This window comes from Salminus brasiliensis, chromosome 10, assembly GCF_030463535.1.
Source record: "Salminus brasiliensis chromosome 10, fSalBra1.hap2, whole genome shotgun sequence".
NCBI lineage: Eukaryota > Metazoa > Chordata > Actinopteri > Characiformes > Bryconidae > Salminus > Salminus brasiliensis.
This window is the reverse complement of record NC_132887.1, coordinates 29,262,669-29,284,614: the sequence shown is the minus strand read 5'-3', so window position 1 is coordinate 29,284,614 and position 21,946 is coordinate 29,262,669. Positions and strand designations below refer to the sequence as shown.

The following is a 21,946-nucleotide window of genomic DNA, read 5'->3' as shown; positions in this document are numbered from 1 at the left end:
TATTATATGAGTCTCAAAGAGAGACCAGTTATACCAGTTATATATATATATATATATATATATATATATATATATATACACACACACACACATATATATATATATATATATATATATATATATATATATATATATATATAACTGGTATATATAATAAAATGGTCTCTCTGGTAATTCCCTTAGATTATTGGGAGGTTGGGAGGTTGGGAGCAGATGCTTGGGAATGTCCTCACTTTCTCAGTGTGTGTTTCCTTACATCTGAACTTTGCATTTGAGCTACAGACATTTTTTTAATCATGAGATATAAAAAAAATCTCTCTCTCTCTCTCTCTCTCTATATATATATATATATATATATATACACACACATGTATAAATATTTATTATATGAGTATTATATGAGAAGAGACCAGTTTTATACATACATACATATACACACACACACACACACACATATATATATATATATATATATATATACACACACACACATGTATAAATATTTATTATATGAGTCTCAACGAGAGACCAGTTTTATACATACATACATACACACACACACACACACACATATATATATATATATATATATATATATATATATATATATATATATATATATATATATATATATAGGTAATTCCCCTAAATTATTGGGAGGTTCTGGGAATGTCCTCACTGTTCTCACTGTGTGAATCCTTACATCTGAACTCTGCATCTGAGCTCCATGCATGTTGAGGGATGTGTGGAAATGTACTAAAGTAACTTTAGTTGAAGTCCTTCTTCCAAGTGAACTCGTGAGGTTTGAAGCTGTAGCTGTTTTAGCACACTTCTCTCCACCACACCCTTCTGCTAGTGAGCAAGTGCACACACTCACTCACTCACTCACTCACGCGCGCTGCTGGAGCACTACAACGTGACGTGTCACAGGTTGTGTTTTGAGGACCCTCTGGCGTTAGCCTGTGCTGCAGCACAGTACAGAGAGGAGATCGGGAGAGGATCCCTGATTAAAGCCGGACTTCAGGATGTTTTCTCCCACAGCATCGCGCTCTTCTCCCTACATCTCGGGCCCGTCCGCTTCTCGCGAGACTCCAGCAGGGGGAGGACTCAGAGGATCGCGGTGATCTCACCGCTCCGGAGACCGCGCCGTGCAGCTGGACGGAGTCGCAACTTTCAAGCAAACTTTCAGCTCCTACCCGACCGAGACAGCGGGGATTTAGGGCGCTCGGTGGCGGAGGAGAGCGCGGCGAATGCGCCTGGAGCACCGCTGGTTTGGCTCTCGGCTCGGGAGGCGAACGGCAGGGGGAAACTGCCGCTGCTTAGTATTTTGATCATGCCAGGCAGCGGTGGAAGAGGGGAGTGGGAAAGGTGAGTGGAGCGGAGCTGGAGCTGGAGCTGGAGCTGGAGCTGGAGCTGGAGCTCGACTCGGCTGAGCTCGGCTCCTCACAACAACATGTTTTCTCAACTGTTAGCTCGAACCTTTCATCGTACAGTCGGAGCTGCCTCATCTTTATTCCTTCCTTCCTTCCTTCCTTCATGTCTTTCTTACTTGCTTTTTTTGGAAGCTCGAGTGTGTGTGTGTGTGTGTGCGCGCGCGCGTGCGTGTGTGTTGTGGAGTTCCTATGCGGAACGAGGGCTAGGCTGTTACCCCTCCAACCAAAAAAAACGAAAACGGCTTGACGACAGTCGCCGAACCAGCTCTGCTCCACTAAAGCCTCTGAAGTGGGGGTTCAGGCGGCTGTCAGGTTGTTTCAGGTGTTAACAATTTCAGCGTTGTCCAACCCGGGCCCAGCTTCCCCCCCCAAAAACGCCGTAGAGCTCAAATAGGCTGGACACTGAGAGAGAGAGAGAGAGAGAGAGAGAGAGAGAGAGAGAGAGAGAGAGTGTGTTCAGAGTCAACGCCTCTCGACCGCTTTGCTGGGAGCTTTGTGGTGGTGGTCGTCGTGTTTTGGGGGAATGAGCCCAGGTTAGCTGGAGCTAAAGCTACCCTATAAAGCAAGTCCTCTGCTTACTGTTTACTACCACCACTGGCTGCGAGTACAGCCCCCCTCAGTGTTTAGAGGCAGGCTAGAGGTTCCCTTCTGCTCATTTCCAGAGTCAAGGGGGTAAAGTAAGGCTTGATTCACGGGGGAATCTCTTGCTCAAGCTGCAGGGCATTTTTCTGTTTTTACAGAAATAAAAGAAACCCCATGTTGGTTCAGGCAGTGTTGGTGTGAAGGAGAGGAGCGCAGGACCTTCTAGTCACAGGCTGTTTACACCTCTAGCTAGTGCTGGTGTCCAGCCTAGGAGAGGCTCTCCAGTGCCAACACGCATATCTGTATGTTGATATACGTTTTTGTGTCATGTGTGTTTTTGAATTTGTCATTTTTGCCAACCTCAGGGAAGTCTCCCTTAACCGGCTGTGAGAAGTTTGCAGGAGCCGAGGGTCTCCTCTCGGGGCTTGGAGCTGCAGGAGTTGGAGTAGCAGCTCAGGTGGAACTCATGACCAGCTTTCTGGCAGCATCCACTGCGGGAGGTGTGGCAAATATGGCCAAAATAAATCAATACAATATATACAAATATATAATCTCCTCATATTTGAAGAGATTTTCCCATGATCGCACCCTGTTTTGTTTTTCTAAGGTTTTGTGAGTGGGACAAGACAGCAAGGCACCAATATTCGCCATTTATATTATTATTATTACAGTGTTTGACATCCTGCACTGTTCTGGGTCCAGTTAATCAGGTCTTGTGCTCATGCTCTTGTTGTGAAATCCTCTAAAAAAACATAATGTGACGTCTCACTTCCAATAAAATAACGGAAGTGTCCAAAAACAACCTACAGCAAACTAGGTAGCATGTCTAAATACTTCAGATATGTAGCGCAGTGCGGTAGAAATGCAGCAGGATTGGAATTGTGATGCCGATGTTCAATATTGTTAACTTACAAATCTGCAGATTCCAGCATGGATACATGAATATTGGTGGAAAAGTGTGGAATTAGGTTGCTGGTGGTGGTGGTGATGATTCATCATACAAGTTGAGTCCACCACATTATAACAGTACCCCTGCATCACCACCGCATCCCACCTCATCATCGTTAACTGTACCGAGGCAAGCTTCAGGAAGAGGAATGGCGGCTCAGCTCTCAGTTTAGCTCTTCCAACTTTCTGGTTGTGGAATTCTCAGACTATGTACAGTGAGGTACATCGCGGCTGTATGCCGTTAGCTGGACGAAAACTGGTGATGGGAAGTCCTCGTGAAACTGGCACGTTAAGTCAGACACGCAGCCACAGTAGGTATGTTGGTACTTTCTGTTATAGATATGTTCAAATGTTTGTGGACACCCCTTCTAGTGAATGTGTTCTGCTACTGTAAGCTGCACCCATTGCTGACACAGGTTGTCTAGTCCCTGTAGAGAAGTAGCATAGGATAGTGCTCTCTAGGGCAAATAAACATGGTTAGTCACCATGCCTAATGCTAGGCATGGGCTAGGGGGGGGTGGAATGATGGTGCTCCATCCATTATTTTTGGGATGAGGTAGGTTGGTGATGATCCATCATCCTGACCTCACTTGCACTCTTGTTGCTGAATGCAATCAAATCCTCACAGCAGTGCTGCAAAGTCTAGTAGAAAGCCTTCTTCTCTGGACAGTAAAGTTAGAGACAGTTTCTCCAACCAAAAGCATCACAAACTCTCTTTAATAACCTTGTTATCGGTTGTAATAGGCGAGCGAAGTTTAGCGCAAGTGTCCCAATACTTTTGTCCATGTAGTGTACATCATTAAATGTTGTTTTGGGGAAACCCTTTTAAATCTAAACATCAGGTCAATGCCAAAGTCATCTCATTATTATTAAGTGAGGCCATAGAGATACCATGAAGAACCTTTTATGGTTCTTTTTGGAGCCAAAATTGTTTGTAGAAAGGACCTTTAAAGCGGTAAAGCACCTTTACATCAAGGCAAGGTTCTTGGACTCGCACATCTAACGTAGCTCCTTTATTGAGCACCTTTATTTTTAGGAGAGTATGTTATATGGAATGAACACTCATATCCAGTGCACAACATTTGCCTGCTTGCTGACAGCTAACATAACAAATACATTAATCCGAGACGGTGAATAGACACATCAGCAAGCGTTCTCCACGATCCCTCGTCTTTCAGTGAAGTGGCTCGGAATTCCGGCACCTTTAGCCTGCAGTTTCCAGCCTGGGTTCACAACGTGCTCTCGCTGCCTTTGAGCTAGCCTTGATCAGTTTCAGAATAAACGTGTTGTGTTATTTGAACAAATGCAGAATCAGCAGCTGTAGCGACCTGCTGCTGCTTGTCAAACATCTTTCCCGCTGTTTGAGTAAGCCGGAATCTCTCTGAAACCCCTCCACTCCACTCCAGTCGGAGATCTCTTTGTTGTGAGACGTGGAACAAATCGGCACGGTGCACTTAAGGCTCCGTAGGTCGTTTTCCTAGGAAAGCATCCTCCGACGCGCTCACAACAAAGCCAGCTGCTAAATACCTTTCACGTCACATAACGCCTGCATCACAGATGAAGTGTTTACCGCCGAGATCTGGAGTCAGCGCTAAGTGACGAGCAGATTGCAGCTGGGTGTTCTTCTTCCTGTGTGAGGAGCATGACTTGCATTTCAGTGCTTTACGCTCATCCTCGGTCGAGGCACCTGCCTTGCATACTGATGACGACTCCCAGTCACTGGGAAGAGTTCAAAGTTTCAGGAGCAGGCCTGACATCTGCGCAGTCGGGATGTGAATGGAAAAATCCATTGTTCCCAAGTCTCTCGCTCTGTGCCAGTTTTTTTTAAAGCCTTAATTTAGGAGTAGGGCTCTATTTAAAGGCCAGTCTGCTTGTGGGAAGAGACTGGAGGGGCAGGAATCTGTGCATCTTGGGCTTTCCTGGTTTTCTGGCTGAGGCTTAACGGGAGGAACGAACACCCAGGGTTTGTTCGTTAATGACCGATTGACCTCTGTGCGCATGCGTTTCTCAGTTAAATGGCCATAAATCAGTTAGTTAGCTTATTTGTTCTGCCTGTTTTTGTTCGTGAAGCCTAATGAAGCCCATCGTTCATGACCAGGTCAGGCCCTAAACAACCATAAACCATGTTAATATCCACATCATCTTTGAATAAATCTCAGCAGCTGAGGCAGCGATGGCAGGCTAGGTGATTTGTGTTTAGTATTAATTCCATTGGCCAAAACAGAAGTGCAGTTGATTTGTTGGAGGGGTTGTTTGTGAAAAAGAAAAACCACAGCAGTATGTGTGTTGCGCAAGACCAGAGAATAGACTAGAAGTCGGAAAAGGGGGCAGGAGTGCTTGATATGCAAAGCTACTAATGAAGAGCTTTGCCTTAACCCTTTAGAAAAAGCTGTGTCATTTTTAATCAGGATTTGAGAGGAGCTCTACAGTTTCACCTGCAGCAACAGCAGTCCTCGGTGAAGGTGTGAAGGCAGTACGCGTGTAGCTGGCTGATGATTAGACGTGTTCTTAAAAGTGCTAAAGTGTGGTTTGCAGTGGGCAGGAGATGCTCACAGCCTCCTTATGCATCTAAACTGTTGAACGGCTTCCGTCAGGGACCCTGGGGCACCCGAATCACGCATGCCAAAGGAAATGGAGATGAAGATTTGTCCCAGGATTGAAACAAACATGAAAGTTTGCTCAGCTGAAAAGTTAATGACTTTTCTGGAGTTGCTAGGAGACAGGTTGGTAATGTACCAGGAGCGTAACCACCTTGACTGAACAGCGATTCAGTTCTGGAGGAAATGATTCACTGAATCACAGAATCGGATTACTGTGATGTGTCTGGAGGAGCAGTGGTTGGTGTGGCGCAACAGAGAACACCACTACCGGTCAGTGAGCTACCACACCATGTGGGAGACTGGGGTTCGATTGTTGCTATGGTGGAGTTGCATGAGACATCTTGTGAGACCTGTAACGCTGCTCGCATGGGTCTGCATCTGGTTCGATGCTGGTTTGTTAGCTTGCTTGTTGTCCATGATGTGGAGCTCACAGCATGATTTGTATTTACTGCAGTGGTATAGAAGTGAAACGCCCCAACTGTGGGGGAGCCTAATGCTGCTTTAAAAGAAGTAAGCATACACATGAAATGAGCTTACATCATTCTAGCACAAGCTGATGTCTTCCTAGCTTGTGGCATGAGCTGCTAGCTATGTTTTTGAACCTGCTTCCAGTAGAAGGAGACCGATCTCTGGTCCTCCGGAGATCTGTGGTCTGTGGTCTGGTCAGCTTATCGCCTGCATGGCTGAAAATCTTCTCCTTTGAGGACATGTCCTGCTTTGCAGGGGTTCCTGCACTGTAAAATGCAATGACTCCAAAGAAGCGCTGTTCTTTGCCGTCTGAGTGCATGTATTTAAGGGAAATAGGGAAAAGCAGTGTAGGCCATACCATTTTGCTGAATTGCACACAGTCAATCCACGGTTCGAATGGAGTCCTTCTGTGTGAAGGCAAACCAGTGATAATGAACCCCTCCCCCCAAACGAGCCCGGGATCGGTCCTGGGTGTGGATTTGTGTATTCGGGACAAGTGTGAAAACGCTCCTAAACCGAGAGAGAGAAAGATCTGAGGAAGCTGCTAACTTTGCCCAGCTGGGTTTAAACAAACAGCAGGCTAGAAGGGGAAGCATTGTGATAGAAATGTCCCTGGATTGCTGTGAACGGATGCTGTGATTTTTGTCCTTTCAAATAGGGATCATATTGTAAAGGGAAATTCTGGAATACCAGTGCATTGAAATCCCGGACTCAGCATATTAGCCTTTTTGGAAAAGGCAGGTCTGCCACATCCAGCGCTGTGGCAGAATGGATTTGCAAGTCAATGTGCCCTTCTGTAACGCGGCCTGGCTGCGCTCTCTCTGGCCATTGTTTGATTAATTTGCCTGTGTTCTTTAATAATGCCCATGACTGTGCTTCCTGTTGGACTGTTGGGAATGGTAAAGCTTTGTGTACCTAGAACTACTGTACGCCAGCCAATGGAGCAAAGGGAACAGAGCCTTGTGATCTTAGTGGAGGTGATGTCATCTTTTTTCAGAGCGCCGCGTGGAAGGAAAAAGCACACAGGACAATGAAAACTGCCCCCTCCGTCGCGATTCGTCCGCATTCACAAAACCTGTTGTGGCCGTAGACGGAGAGGGAGACGGAGATTTTGAGTGGCAGAAATTGCTTGAATTGATTCCCTTCCCCAGTCCCTGCCAGTCCAGCCTAACCATTACCGTCTTTGTGTCCCCCAACCCCAAAAGTCAGGGGAAGGTAAATCGATGGGAAGAGCCATGTTTCTCCATTGATCTGTCAGGCCGTGATGATGATGATGATGAGTGGTTATTTGGTTATTTGCGTCATGGTAAGAAAGGACTGGGGGGGGGTGAGGGGGGGGATTCAGAGCCTGGCGTGACCTGCTGCTCCACATAATTAATTGCCACCAGACTTCAGAACGGAGTTATGTAGGTGCTGAAGTGTTAAATTACAAGAGCGCTAACACACAGCTGTGTCTGACTCTTGCTAATTTTAGTCCAAATTGCCCTGTTGTTAGCAAAGCACAATCAAGGGTGGCAGGACTTTCAATCGCAAAGAATATGGTAGTGGTTGTGGTGGTGGTGGTGGTGTTTTTCAAATCTTCGTTGACCCGAGAAAAGGCCGTCCAGATGATTATCTCAACCTTGTGGACTCTGAGGGGAAACCGCAGCGCGACCAGACGGAGCATGCTTCTTCGTCTCGGACGCTTTCCCGAACCCTAGTGGATCTGAAAATAGTTAGCTCTTGGCAGACCTCTGCCTAACCAGACAAGTGTCATGGGACTTAGGAGAAGGAAAAGACGGAGCCTGTGTAAGCATCCCCCTTTTTTTCTTAGAGCAGCGTGCTCTCCTCCGTGCAGATGTGTCCCAACATGTTCACCTTGTGTCTTCACAGCCGTCGTCCCAGGGGATGGCAGAAGACTGTGCAAGGGCGCAAGTAGGGGCAGAGCTCTTTTGGCACGAACATGATACAGATAACTATCCTCTGTAAAATGTAGAGAAGTGGTGGCGGCAGTAGTAGTAGTAGTAGTAGTAGTTGTATAATTTCTGATTGCCAGTGGTATGCTGAGAAATAAGCCCACTACAAAGGGTTTCACTTTTGGTTCTATAAACAACCACACTTGCAAAAGAGATGTGAGTGTGAAGATCCTCTAAACTGGGAATGAACCTTTACATCAAGTGAAAATTCTACACATCCCCTTGCAAGCATGGCTCTTCTATGGTATCGCTCACAGAACCTTTTGTATTACCCTTATTTTTTTAAGGGTGTGTTGTTATTGTTGTTGTTTACACAGTAATACAAAATAATAATAATTTTGTAATCCTTTCATATGTATCTTTTTAAATGTGTCAAACCGCAAAGCAAGATTCCTCCAGTAATTCCAGTATTCAGGTTTGCTCTTTAGGAATGCTCCCCGGCTCTTTATATAATAGGCAGACTTGACTTTGAGTGTACGTCTGTTACCTGGCTATCCTGCTTTGTGAAACGACGTCCCCAGGATGGACAAATGGTTGTTTTTAAGTTGAAGCTGAACACATTACAGTATCTGTACAAGGCAGTTTTACCCCATGTCCATGCCCTGGGTCTCCCTTTGTTTTCCGATAATACACCATATAGATCTATAATACATCTATAAATGTTTCAAATTATAATAAACTATCTGGTGAAACCAGTGATTTATTTATTTATTTAATCTCCATTTACCCAACATGTTCTCCCCCTATCCCGTTCAGTGCTCCCGACACTGGAAGGGTGAAAACCGACACGCTCCTCCTCCAACACAACATGCACAGTCAGCAAATGCCTCTTTTTCTGAACTTCTGCTAATGCAACGTCACTGGGCAGCCAATGTGCTCAGGGGAAAGTGGTGGTTGTGGTGGATTGGGGCTGTGTGCCCCCTATTGAAACCTGTTGTTTTGAGGTTTAAGTTAAGATTAGGGTTGCACAGAATTTGAAAGAAACAGACATTGCAAGATATTGTTGTTCTGTGATGTATATTATATATATAGGGATATTAAAAAACACAGGATATTTTTTACCAGGTATCTCCAGAAGTCAGTGATCCCACATGTACTCATATTAATAATTCCTTTAGTGTATCCAAGACTGGATAAATAAATATAAATATAAAAAAAAGAATCTAATCTGCTGGCAGAAAAATTCTTTCACAATTCTTTCACTTTCAGTGCCAGTTCTGTATCTCTCAGCGTGTCCAGAAATGCATGTGTCCTATTTGAAGAGCAAATTCAACATTTAATTCTCACTTAATGCTGCTTTGTAGTGAATTTAATGGATGGTTAGTGTTATGTAAGTCAAAGGTTGGCCAAATATGTACGAAGAATAATATCTAAAGCAGGGGTGGGTAACGGGGGTCTGCGTCCAGCTTGGTTTGTGGATTTCCCTGCTCTAACAGACCTACTAAAGCTGGCAATTCAATGAATCAGGTGTGCTTGAGCAGCAAAAAGCACAAAACCGCCAGAGTCCGGCCCACCAGGACCAGAATTGCCCATCCCTGATCAAAAGTATAGTGTCCATGTAAAATATGACCATGCATGGTGCTGTGTTTCAGAAAATAAAAAATTCTAGGCCAATCAGTGTGCACCTGCATGCATAATTGGTCTAGTAATAGGATCTAGTGCTATTTCATGACCGTTTGGGCAGTAGTACAGTGTGGGTTGCAGCATTAGCTTGCAGTTGTGTTTTCTGAAGCTGCTTCTTGTCTTCTTGGCTTTCGTCCATTTGGGGTCTTGCCCTTAGCTGCTGTTTAACAGACTAGGAGGCTTATGAGCATACCGACATCCACTCTGCTCTGACATTCCATGTGGATGACCTTCTGGCTCAGGGGTCAGTTTATCGCCAGCGATCACCTGGCACCCTCAGTTAAAGCCAAACAAAGTGATGTTTTCAAATAGTGGGTGGAAAAACTGTCCTGTTCAGTGAGACCTTTTATTATTCGCCCTATTTTGGTCATGCAGTGGTCATTCTGGCGTTCCCCTGTTTTCATCTTTTGGCTCTTTTGCTCGCATGCAGACTCATGCGGCAGGTGCGGAGGAGCTCTGGTCATCATGACTGCGAGTGAGTCTCTGTTGTTGTGCTCGCTGAGGAATCCACGTGTAGGAGATGCGATCGGATGGCACTTGAACTGACTGCAACATTTAGCTTCTGAAACATGTACAGTTTTATGGGAGGCTACACACAATGTGTGTAAACACACACACACACACACACACATACAGTCATTTATCTTCTCACTCACCGACTTAATTACAGACTCGTTCATGCGGTTCTGCTTTAATGCACGCGGCTGTGTTGCCACTTGCTACACTTTATGCCGGAAAACAGCAAGATGAAAAAGAGGCAGCGAAGCATGGAATGTGAACTGAACTGGAGAATGGGCTGGAATTCAGCCGGAGAGTCAGGCGACCTCTGAAGAGAAAGTAGTTTTTTCCCCCCACATGAGCCAGAAGTTGATTTGTTGTGCTTTAGCTCGTGCTGAATCTCAGGCTAGCAGTCGGAAGCGCGAAGTTAGTCACGTGTAATTGCCGCACGCCTGGGAAATCAAACCCTTTATACAAACACTGAACCAAACCTCAGCCGTGAACGAGCTGTTACAGAGCTTAATAAGCATCATACAAGCAGAATAAACGAGTAATAAACAACACGTACAGAGATGTAAACAAGTCTGATTCTATAAAATGAGCTGTAAACCGGGTTTTCAGAGCTCTGTGAAGTGGTGGTCTTGCAGAAGTAGTGACTGCGTTTTAGTGTTTGTCTGGAATTAGTTTCAGCTCTGGGATCCAATAAAAAAAAAAAAAAAAAGACCCAAATAGCTGAACCAGCCCTGTAAATGTTGTGCGATGACTCTATATCTCTGTATGTGTTGGAGTATTAATCCAATATGAGAATAATAACTACAGTCTCAGTCTCCACAAAGTCTTCTTTTGATAAAACATCGTCATATTGCCCACCCCTAGTTAATATTGAACATCTGCAGATCGTACTGCTTGGTTAAGATATACTGCTAGTTAATACTGAACCATCCAGCATCCAGCTACTCCTATCAGCTGTCACATCATCAGTAAACACCAGGGACCCAGTTCTAATGGCAGCCATACATGCCATTCACATAACAGTGCCTCCGTCATGTTTGACAGATGATGTGGTATGCTTTGAATCATGAGCCCTTCTTGTCCTTCTTCACACTCAGACTTAGATCTGTGGATTAGCTTCTAGTATTACTACTATTATTATTATTAAGAATTTTTTTAATAGGGTAGTTTGTAAGTACCGAAACGATATTTGCAGGTTCTGTTTACGTACGTAAACATAGATATACTGCCAAAGAATACTGCGAATTTCTAATGCGACATTCTGGACCTAATACCAGACTAATATCAGACTGGCCTCTATAATCATTTGGCTGCCTGTTACTTTAGAATACTGCTGTAAAATCGCCTCATATTTGGTGTGTGTATGGTGGTACGTGCTCTGAACTTTAGTTGTTTTGTGGACTGCTTATGTGAAATGACCATTTCATAGTTTCCTAAATGCGAATGAGATTTTTATTTTTGGTTTCAGATCAGAATAGGCTGGGCTGAGGCCGATGTGATAGATCTGCCTTTAACCAGCCATATTTCAGTCATGAGTGAAAGACGTGACGAGAGTGTGTTTCTCACATGGCGTTGGGAACAGAGCCAGATGCAGTTGTGATGGTGATGTATTTGAAAGACATTGTGACAGTTTTATCAGTGCCACCCTCCACTACTTGCTTTTCACTCGGTCACTTTTTTTGCTTTGTTTTTCCCTTTGAAGTGACCGATTCCAAAGTCTACACGGTTGTGTACTGTGTACCTGTCATACTCCCTGTTCAGAGATGTGGACATTGCATTCGTTGAGGAGGAATAAAGTGCATATGCATAGTTTGTCAACATTTGTGAGGTTAAGGTTATGCTAGATTTCATGTTACTTGTTAGTAGAACTGCAACAACTACTTTGATAGTCAAATGATATGATTATGAATCAGATAACCGTTCATTAAAACCTTTTATTTATATATTTTTTTTATTTTTTCCTGTGAATCACTTCTTCACCAAGGAAAGAATTCTGCCATCATTCTCTTTGGTTGTATTCTTTAGTCCTCCAGGCCTTTTGGTGATGCTGAGCTTACCTGTGCTGTCCTTCCTTCTTAAGAATCTACCAAATTGTTGATTTGGTCACTCCTAAAGATAGGTTTTTGTTTTCCCAGCCTTCTTCACTTGAATGGTCACCTCTTTAAACTGCATATTGCTTGTATTAACAGGGCTTGGGTCACAGGGAAGCAGGAAGGGCGAGAGGGCACGAGTGGGAGGTAAAGAAACACTGAAAGAGATACGGGGAGTAGGGACTAGTCTTTGTTTGGCACTGGTCCCACGTACAGCTCTTTTCTCGTGGGAGCCAGTTAAGCGACTGGCCACTCTATTCTTTTAGCCACGGGCAGTGATCTGTCACTAACCGCAGAAGCTGATACTGGAAATAAATGCAGCGGGAGTCAGTCACATTTTATAAGCCTGAGCACAGCTGCTTCTAGCTGAGTTGGATTTTCAGTTTTTATTATTGTATCGGATGACGCGTCACAGTGTGTGTACAGACATGGTGTACTAGTGTGTTCGATACGTAACCTGTCTGACTGTCTATGATAAAGATTTGAATGGATCGAGTATCAGCTATTTTAATCCCAGTCCAATTTCCATTTGCTGCCACTCAGTGGGCGTGGCTGCAGTTGTGCAGTTGGCCTCTATAGCACGCTGGGATTCCTGGAGTTTCCTGGAGTCTCTAATCCCTGGCTGGACAAGTACACCACACTTCACCAGTAAGAGTCTTTGGGCGTGATTCAAATGTAAGCTTCTCTAGGGTGACGGTGACTGTGGAAAGTCGTTGCACTGTCCAACCTTTCTACAGTCAAAGTGCCACAGGTATTGCGCCTCTACTGGGTGGTTGAAGTATAATGTGTAGCTCCGCCCATCTCCATATAATTCAGTGACCGAAAGCATTATGTCGTGTCCTGCTCTCTAAATGTTGGATATCCGCATCGGCCTACCTTTCCGATATTAGTGTGTTCCTATAAGCTTGTGTGTGTATGCTGGGGGGGCTAGTATAGCCAGTAAAGCTTTTGTTTCAAATACTGTACCTTTTTATGTAGAATACTAATAAATAAATAAATGAAATAAATACATTAATATTAATAAATACATATATATGTGCATATGTGTGTGATCGATCTATCTATCTATCTATCTATCTATCTATCTCTCTCTCATATATATAGATATAGATATAGATATAGATAGATATATATAGATATAGATAGTACATACACAGTACGTACACATAGATAGATAGATGGATAGTACATACACAGATATACAGTACATACACAGTACATAAACATAGATAGGTATATAGTGTACACACACACACACACACACATATACATAACTTTGTAAAAACCTTTCTTTTAGTCCATTCGTCAAAGATTTTGACACAGTGGCATGCTGAAGACGCTGGAGGGTTGTCGAATGCTGCAGTATTGCTTTAACTTGGTCTAAAGGTAGAGAGGTTTTAGATGGCACAATGAAGCTGCCTTTGTTATTGATCTGAGACATTCCTCGGAAAAAAGGGTCCGTTTGCTTTTGGCTCCACCAGTCAGAAAGCATGAGACGATCTACATCTTTCCACCTGTGACATTTGCAGAGTTTGTTTGGGCCTGCAGACCCCACCTCCAGTTACTCATCCTCGTTAGTTACTTCCTCTGCCCTCCGCATTCCACTCAGTTTCACCCCTGGCTACTTCTCATAGCCGGGGGTGGTGCGTGTTCCCCAGGAGGTGTCACATTCACAGTTTGTTCAGACAGACAGCTGTTTTGCCTTCACCATATTGGGCTGCTTTCAGGATCCATGTCTTCATCAGAGCTGTTGTGTGCCTGTGGAATGATATTGAGTGTTCTGGAAAGGGGAGGGGGGCACATTTCTGTTTACTAATGTGTCCTTTTATTTGAATTCTCCTATTGGTCAGTTTTACACATCTAGCTTGACCCTCAGGAATGGTGTCATGTACAAATAATGCCTGCAGTGGCTCGCAGCTCACATGGCCCTCACAGCATTCGAAGAAACAGGAAGCAACCTTCAGTCTCAGCCAGGTCTCGCTAGATTAGAAAGGTATTTTCCCAGCTTAAACACAAGCACATTTCAGCACCACTGTCCCGTACATGGCAAAGGAGTGTTGCGTCACTAGGGAAACAAAGAAAAGGCCTAATGGAGGCCAGGTTACTGTTGTTATTGCTTTGTTTGCATTATTAATGCTCTGTGCTAGCTGGTAAACTGCTTTGCCATCTTATGTGTTACATTAGAGGAAGAACTTAGATCAGTGGAATTCAGGGTCCCCCAGGCATGGTCTGCTGGGCCTTGAGAGCCAATTTGAGAACCACCGAAATAGATTATATTACACATTTTTAAACATATTTATAGTTTTACATTTTTATAATTAAAAAGAATATTTAATATACATAATTAATTTGTATTAAATTAAGCATTGCTTATGTGTACATAAATATTGGATATGTGTTGACTCACACAACTTCCATTACAATGCATCCTTGGTTAAATAGAATTCAGTATAGTTTAGTGTAAGCATATAAACGTCCAGTCAGTCCAATCAAGTCCATATAATTGCTAATCAATAGTAGGAAGAATAGGCCAATCACGATATCTCACAGTGTGGCTTATTTTCAGTGGCATAACCAGGTGTTTGCCCAGCCTAGTGTAGGTGGGATTGGACCAACACATACTTGGATAAATCCCACCAAAAAAAAAAAACTGTGCCATACTAAATAGTACATATACATTTTGCACCAATAGCACTGCATTCATTAGTGTGGCATATAACATATAGACATGTATGGTTCTGATCATAGCAATATGCTGCAAAGATGGGATAGGGGGTCAGCAGTGCGTAGCTTACCAAGAAATAAATTCTTGCTTTAATTCTTGCTTTATGTTTATTGAGAACAAATAAATGGGGGGGTCAATAGGTCAACTTACTTTACAATCAAAGTAAATATTACCAATCAGATTGATTTCTGAATTATTTCATCAGAAATGTGAATGGACCTTTGCAAATATTGGTTATGATTTAGCCTCTACTCTCTTAGCAAAGGGGCTTCTATGAGGGACTTTTGTTTGCCTCAGCGATGGTGGAAATCTTTTGGCGGCTATATACTTTAAAAGGAAAAGTATTGGGACACATATTGGGAAGGCTTGCTACAAGATTTCATAGTGTGTCTGTAGGACTTGTTGCCTATTCATCCAGAAGAGCTCAGGTATTGATGTTGGACAGGATGGCCAGGCCAGCAATCTCCGTCTAGCTAAGATGTTCGATGGGGTTGAGGTCAGGTTTTCCCACGCCAAACCCACCTAACCATGCCTTTATGGACCTCGCTTTGTGCACCGGTGACCAGTCAGGCTTTAGCAGAACCAGGTTGAACCGGGTTTGAGCATATTGTCACATTGGCAGGCCTTACTTTGAGTGAGTGCCTTCTTCCTCTCCCTACGTGTGGAACAGCCTCGTGCCTGCTGACTAAAGCAGCGTAGGCAAATCTCTGCAACTCTTGCCATGATGTTCACACCATAGCCTTTAGTGATGCTGGCCAGCCTCCAAATCAATGTCCTTTGGTTGTTCCTGAACAAAGCTGCTCCTCGCTCTGTTGTGCAGGCTGGGAATTACAGTCAAAAATATTTATTCCGGGAACCCGAGGAACTGGAACGGGACCAAGGTATTTGGAGACACTGCCTGTATTCGTATACGCAGCCGAAGTTCTAAGTGGCAGCCCAAATATCAGTCGGAGTGCTGTATTGAGTTTATTCATTGCTGATGTCAATAGTGAAGAGGGTAAGTGCACAAAGTAAGCAAGTGAGTACTGGGAAACAAGCTGGATGAGGATCAATAATTGATTGAGAGACGAGAACAGTCTGCACTTGGTTGCTAATGGTGTGTGTGTGTGTGTGTGTGTGTTTATACAGTAAAATCCAAAGCCTGGCCTTTACAGGCTAAGCATACCTTATTACTAATTTGATACAGCAAATCAATATCATTAATGTCAATAATTTGATCCGGCACTAAATTACAAATGATGTGAAAGACGGCCGTTCCTGTCCGCACTGTTAGAAAACAGACACACTAATCCATTGTTCTGAGCTTCATATTGATTCACTATGTAATACTTTCATGCTGATGTTTGAGATCTTGCATAACGCTGAACACAAAATCCAGACACCAGCAAAGCCTAGTTCAATGTCCACACTGTGAATGCAGTGATTCTCGCTATTTTCTTCCCACTATCTCTCACACACACACGTGCATTCTCTGACCAAAAGCATCATTAACTACTCTAAATAGGCAAGCCTGGATTAAACAAAGCCCTCTTTGTATTTTAAAGAGCTGCTTTTAGCTTCGGACACACACACAACTCAGGCTGCCCAGCTAAACTGGAGCTGTCCTTTCTGAAGAGATTGCACGTGGGTTTTTGGAGTGCGTCTGTGGTTTGGTTCCGGATGTTATCCAGCCCAACCCGCTATACTTGTGAAAAGAAAACACGCTTAAAAATTTGGGACGCACCGGTCTGTCTTTTTCTGTGCCTATATGATACATACATTTTCTATACTGACGATACTCTATACTGATCCAATGCCATTGTTGAATTAATAAACCATATACTTTACCATGTGGGAGATGCGTAGAGCATCAGGATTGAGTACATTTCAATACATTATTAAATTTGTAAAACAAACTATAGCAAATGAAAAATGCTGTTTATTGGTCACTAAAATGAATCATTGTGCTGGACCTCGGCACAGTGTTGTCTGGGTGCAGGAATTGTATTCTGAAATTCTGTGGTAGTTCAGCTGTGGTAGTGATGTCATTTCCCCCCTCCCCCCCTCGCTCTCAGCTGTCCACCATTACAGGTGCAAGTCTCCAACCGGACAGTTCAGCTCTGGTCTCTCTCCATCACTGAAAAAAACGGCAGAAACTGCAAAGGTGTGGCTTTTAAAAATGGTGATGTGGGATTTGAATTGCTCTCTGGTTCAGTGAGTAGATCGGTCACGTGAATGGGCCTAAATATCCAATACCCAATCCAAGCAAATTTTGTTTGGGACAAAATATCCAGACCAATATCCGGTCCTAGTATCGGATTGGTGCATCCCTAATCAAAAGGCTTTAGTGTATTAAACTCCTTATACTCTCTTATAGAGCCCTTGAGAACCTGGTGGCTTTTATAGATTTAAATTCTTCCCCAGATACTAACTTATTTATTTAGTTATTATTTATTTGTATTGGCAGGTGGACTGCTCAAACCAGTCAGGATAAAGTGGGATACAGTAGAGTAAAGTGGTGTCTCAGTTTGATGCATTTTTTTTAATTCATCAAAGATGACTAAAAAATGAAGGTTATTGGTTTAATTTAATTATATATTAAAAAAAATATATGATTTACATTATAAAAGTGCTACAGAGCCTCACAACATTCTCACACCATTACTTGGGTGTTCAGGGTACCTGTGTTTCAGTACTCCAGTACATTTCATTACAGTGAGACCGAGAAAACACACACACACATACACACACACACACACAGATTATTCAGTGAAACTGCAAACTGGTGTCTGAATGTTGCCAAGAACCTGTTTTTCTCTCTACACATATCTTTGGTCATTGTGGCCAGAACGTTCTGTTTTAACTTCATCAGTCCACAGCTTGTTCAGATGTTCCTTTAAAACATCTGATGCTGAATTGTGTGGCAAGGAAACACAAGAAAGCTTTTCATCCCTTAGAGTCAACTTTGTGAAGATGTCTGTGCACCGTAGAACAGCTTTAGTCTGCTAAAGCTTCCTGAAGATCTGTTGCAGTTAAACAAAGTTTACGTTTGCCTTTCCAGCAGTCCTGCTCAGCAATCCTTTCTCTTAAGGTTTTCTGGGTCGCAGCCTGGATCTCCAGAGTTCCTGTTAACAGCTGCTTTCTGAATTACATTACGAACTGAGGAAACAGCCACTTGATGATGCTTTGCTGTCGTCTTATTGTCTTCTCCCGAATTATTGGAGATCAATTATTTAGATTATTGTTTAGAGTGCTGGGCAGCTGCTTGGAGGAGCTCATGGATGCTGATTGTTGGGGCAAGATTTAAGAAGTCCAGAGTTAAGAGTATGTATAAGCTTTGAAGTTTGCGTTACCCTGCCTTTCCTAACGATGGCCGAGAACAAGCCATAGCCCTAACACGTTAAGTAAGGTCTGAGACCTGGGTAACAGTGGAGAGCACAGATTTCTAGAGGTGCTTAGATGTTTGCATGCTGCCTTATCTAAAATTATATTTTCGTTTACTTATTTATTTGTATTTTTTATTTACTTTTTTTTTTTTCGAAATGGACCAATAGAAATGCTTCAAAATGTCTTGGAACATAATATTTTTTTCCTTCTTTCCATTTGCTTGTAAAATTGGTATTTGGGAGATACAAGGTTTTCATATTTCCTTTCCTCACATTTAACCGATTACCTGCTCAATTACTGCTCAACTTAAATATCATTTAGGTAAAATACATATTTCTACATGAGATAAAGCAGTGTTCAGAAGTACGTACCTCACCTGTAAAGATAATAACAGAATGGATATCTGAAGCTCACTCCGCTGTTATTGGTGAATCTCTAACCGAGTCCAGGGAAAACGTAGCACTTTGCACTTTTGCTTTTAGTACCTCGGCCTGTGAGGCACCATGATGTTTGTTGCCCGGCAACCCCATGCACATTCCCCTCATTATGCTGCCGAAAGCACCTGGGACCCTGCGAGTGTACCACGCTCGGGCATTACGTACGCCTCTGTGACTGATGCAACAACAGCACAAGAGCGCTGCCCCCAGAGGCAGCCATCCTGATCTGATCATCTGCTGCTCAGTAGCCGGCCTCCTAATCAATCCGCTGGCCGTCGTTGAGATGCTGGGCGGACGGCCAGCTGATTACGTGAAGTTAACCTTTCCATGGGCGCCCTGCCCTCTTCAGCTTCACGTTCGGCGACTACTAATCTGCATGACCAAGGGAGAACAGGGGATTAGGCAGGATCTCCATATTGGAAATCATGTCAGCATTAGGGCAGAAATGCTCCCTACCTTCCCAGGGCAAAAAAACTCTCCCTGTCTCTCTCTTCCCATTACTCTCGGTTTCTGGTAAGCAGGCTAATCTAGCTGGTGAATGTTGGATATTTTGGATATTAATGAAGTCAGTCTGGTGTGGGAGGAGGGGTGAGGTTGGGAGCACATGCAGCACTGTGGAAACCAGTGGAGATCCACCCTCCCTCAGAGTTCAGCTCCAAACCTAATCGACACCCTCCTGAATCTGATCAACTTCAGAAGCCTTGTAATAGAGAGGTCATCCAGGAATGACCAGACTGGTTCATTAAGAAAAGCATCTCCGAATGCTTAGCAAACAACCATGTCCGGTTCTACTTCTGTCAGCCAAGAACAGAAAGCTGAGGCTGCAGTGGGCACAGGCTCACCAAAACTGGACAGTTGCAGACTGTAAGGCTGGCCTGATCTGAGAGATCTTCATTTCTGCTGATGCACACAGATGGCAGGGTCAGAATTCAGAGCCAACAGCATGAACCCATGGACCCAACCATGTTGCCTTGTGTCAACAATCCAGGATGGTGGATGGAGGTGGAGGTTCGGGGGCCTGTTAGTACCAATCCAGCATTGGTGAAATTTCACAATCCTCAGTTAGGCTGTGAAATTCAATGTCCGTCTCTTCATGGCAGTTGACAATCCCTTCGAGACCACGGTTTACCCGCTGGCTATTTCCAGCATGATGGTGCATCATGTCACAAAGCTGGTCCCCAACTTGTTTTATGAACATGGCCGTGAGTTCAGTGTTCCTTAGTGAATCTAAAGGAAGCATTTGACTCCAGTATAACTCTTGAGAAGCACAGAGTAAAGTTTACTCACTAGTAAATCACCTGCTGTCGTCTTCATAAATGCGGTACATCCTTTAGTACCTGCTGTAAAGGCCTGTATTATTAATAGTTGTGAAGTTGAGCGTTAGTAGTTGTTAGAAGCTATTCCAGCATTGTTTTTTTAGGTATTCATCATATTTTTATATATATTAATATAAACATTAATAAATTCAGCCATAATCATTCCCAAAGGCTTATTTAGTCACATTTAAAGCAAATGTAATGATAAATATGAACAAAAACAACAAAACAAAAGTCATGTTGTGATGCATTGCTGGCAATATCCAGCTCGTCTCCGAAGTTGAACCTTTTCAGTGAATCATGTCACTTTTGGCCATTTATTTATTTTCTTTCTTTATTTATTTATTATTGTTCATTAATAAACACACTGTAAATAAACACCTCAGCAAGGACTATTGCTATGCCATCCTAATTTCACATCATAGTGTTCACATCATAGACTGCGATCCCAGCTTTCTGAGTAGGAATTTCCAGTTTTATTTATTTGTTTGTTTATTTATTTATTTTTGGTCTTTGATTTTCCCTTTGATGAATTCCGTGTTATGACTGCTTGTCGCAAGCAGCATTTGATCTGGATTGGAGGTGAAACCTGCTGGAAGGTAAAGGAGTGTTCATGACCACTGATGTAAATACTCCTCCTCTAAAACCCCTACGTCAATTCCAGCCTACTGCAGTGAGCAGTCGTACGGCACAGTCCGTAAGTAATTGGAATGTGACACAGTTTCTGTTGCTTTGCCTCTGTGCTAGGGCACAGTGGGTTTGAAATGTGAAACAGGGACCATGAGGTTCAGTGACTTTAATTCAGGGCCATTTGCATCTACAGCTGTATGTATAAGTTTGTGTAATTAATACACAATTACTGTATTTCCCCCAATATGTGCAATTCAGCAAATAAATAGAAGTTCAAAGTTCTGCCAGCTTGAGGCTTTCTATTAGCCAAGCATAATTAGCTCCAGCAACTAAAGGAAGGGCAATTTAGGTGAATCAACTTGATTGCATATATTAACCCTTTTCCAAGTATAGTTTTGATTGTGGGATTTGCCAAGGCTGGACCCTGGTTAGTACAGTCCCACCTCGGTTGGCGAAGGGTTTTGGAATTGGCCCTGATTTTCTGTTGAATGAAGAGACAGCAGGGTTTGAGGTTCACCAAACTCTAATAATTCAACTATGCCGAGAGGTCGTTTTCCCTTCTAGGGCACCTTTCAATATGTTCAATTTGGCAGATAAGTAGACATCATGCTCTAGCATGGCCAGAAAAATGTCATGGTTACAGTATCTAAGGAATTCCTCACTTAGTCTTACCTAGAAAATCTACTTTGAATGCATGAGTATCTTTATGAAGCCATAGTATTTTGTGTAATTGTGTAACAGACTAATGTGCAGATATTTTAATCATTTTAAAGATGCCATTGACCTTTTTATTTATTTTTATCTTTTTATTTTTTTTATTTTTGTTGTTTTGATGTTTGTGGGGGAAAATGCTCATATATCGTTTTACAAACCTATTTACCCTGTTATTTTGTCTCAGAATGAAACACAATCATTTTTCTTTTATAAATCTTATGAAGAGCTCATGGTGGGGGGGATTAAAACATGCAGCTTTTATTGGCTGGTTTGCGGCACTGCAGAAGCTCAGAGGAGGCGCCTAGCCTAGCTTAGCTGAGCATAGCTTTGTTTTAAACTGTAACTGGAGTAGGTTTTTTTTATTATTATTATTTAGTTATTTATTATTATTATTAGTAGTAGTAGTAGTCCCTTAAGTATTCATGGGCCTGTATAGTGTTGCTGTCTTGGTGCAGTGAGATGAAAAGACCACCCGATTGCCTTTTTGGGCAGTGGTTCCCAACTCTGGTCCTGGAGGACCCCCTGCCCTGCATATTTTAGTGATTTCCC

The 21,946-nt window shown here is 43.1% G+C and overlaps 1 protein-coding gene across 3 annotated transcripts in view; it reads left to right on the top strand.

Moving 5' to 3' along the window:
- Positions 1-1,127: 1,127 nt before the first annotated feature.
- LOC140564354 (signal-induced proliferation-associated 1-like protein 1) overlaps positions 1,128-21,946 on the top strand; it is a 69,518-nt gene continuing 48,699 nt past the window's right edge. For 2 of the 3 annotated variants that reach the window (XM_072689735.1, XM_072689733.1), the window contains exon 1: positions 1,128-1,368. The gene's annotated coding sequence lies outside the window, so the exon portion shown is untranslated. Of the gene's footprint in view, positions 1,369-5,813; positions 5,834-21,946 lie in introns of those variants that run through there. The other variant, XM_072689734.1, reaches the window with a different exon arrangement.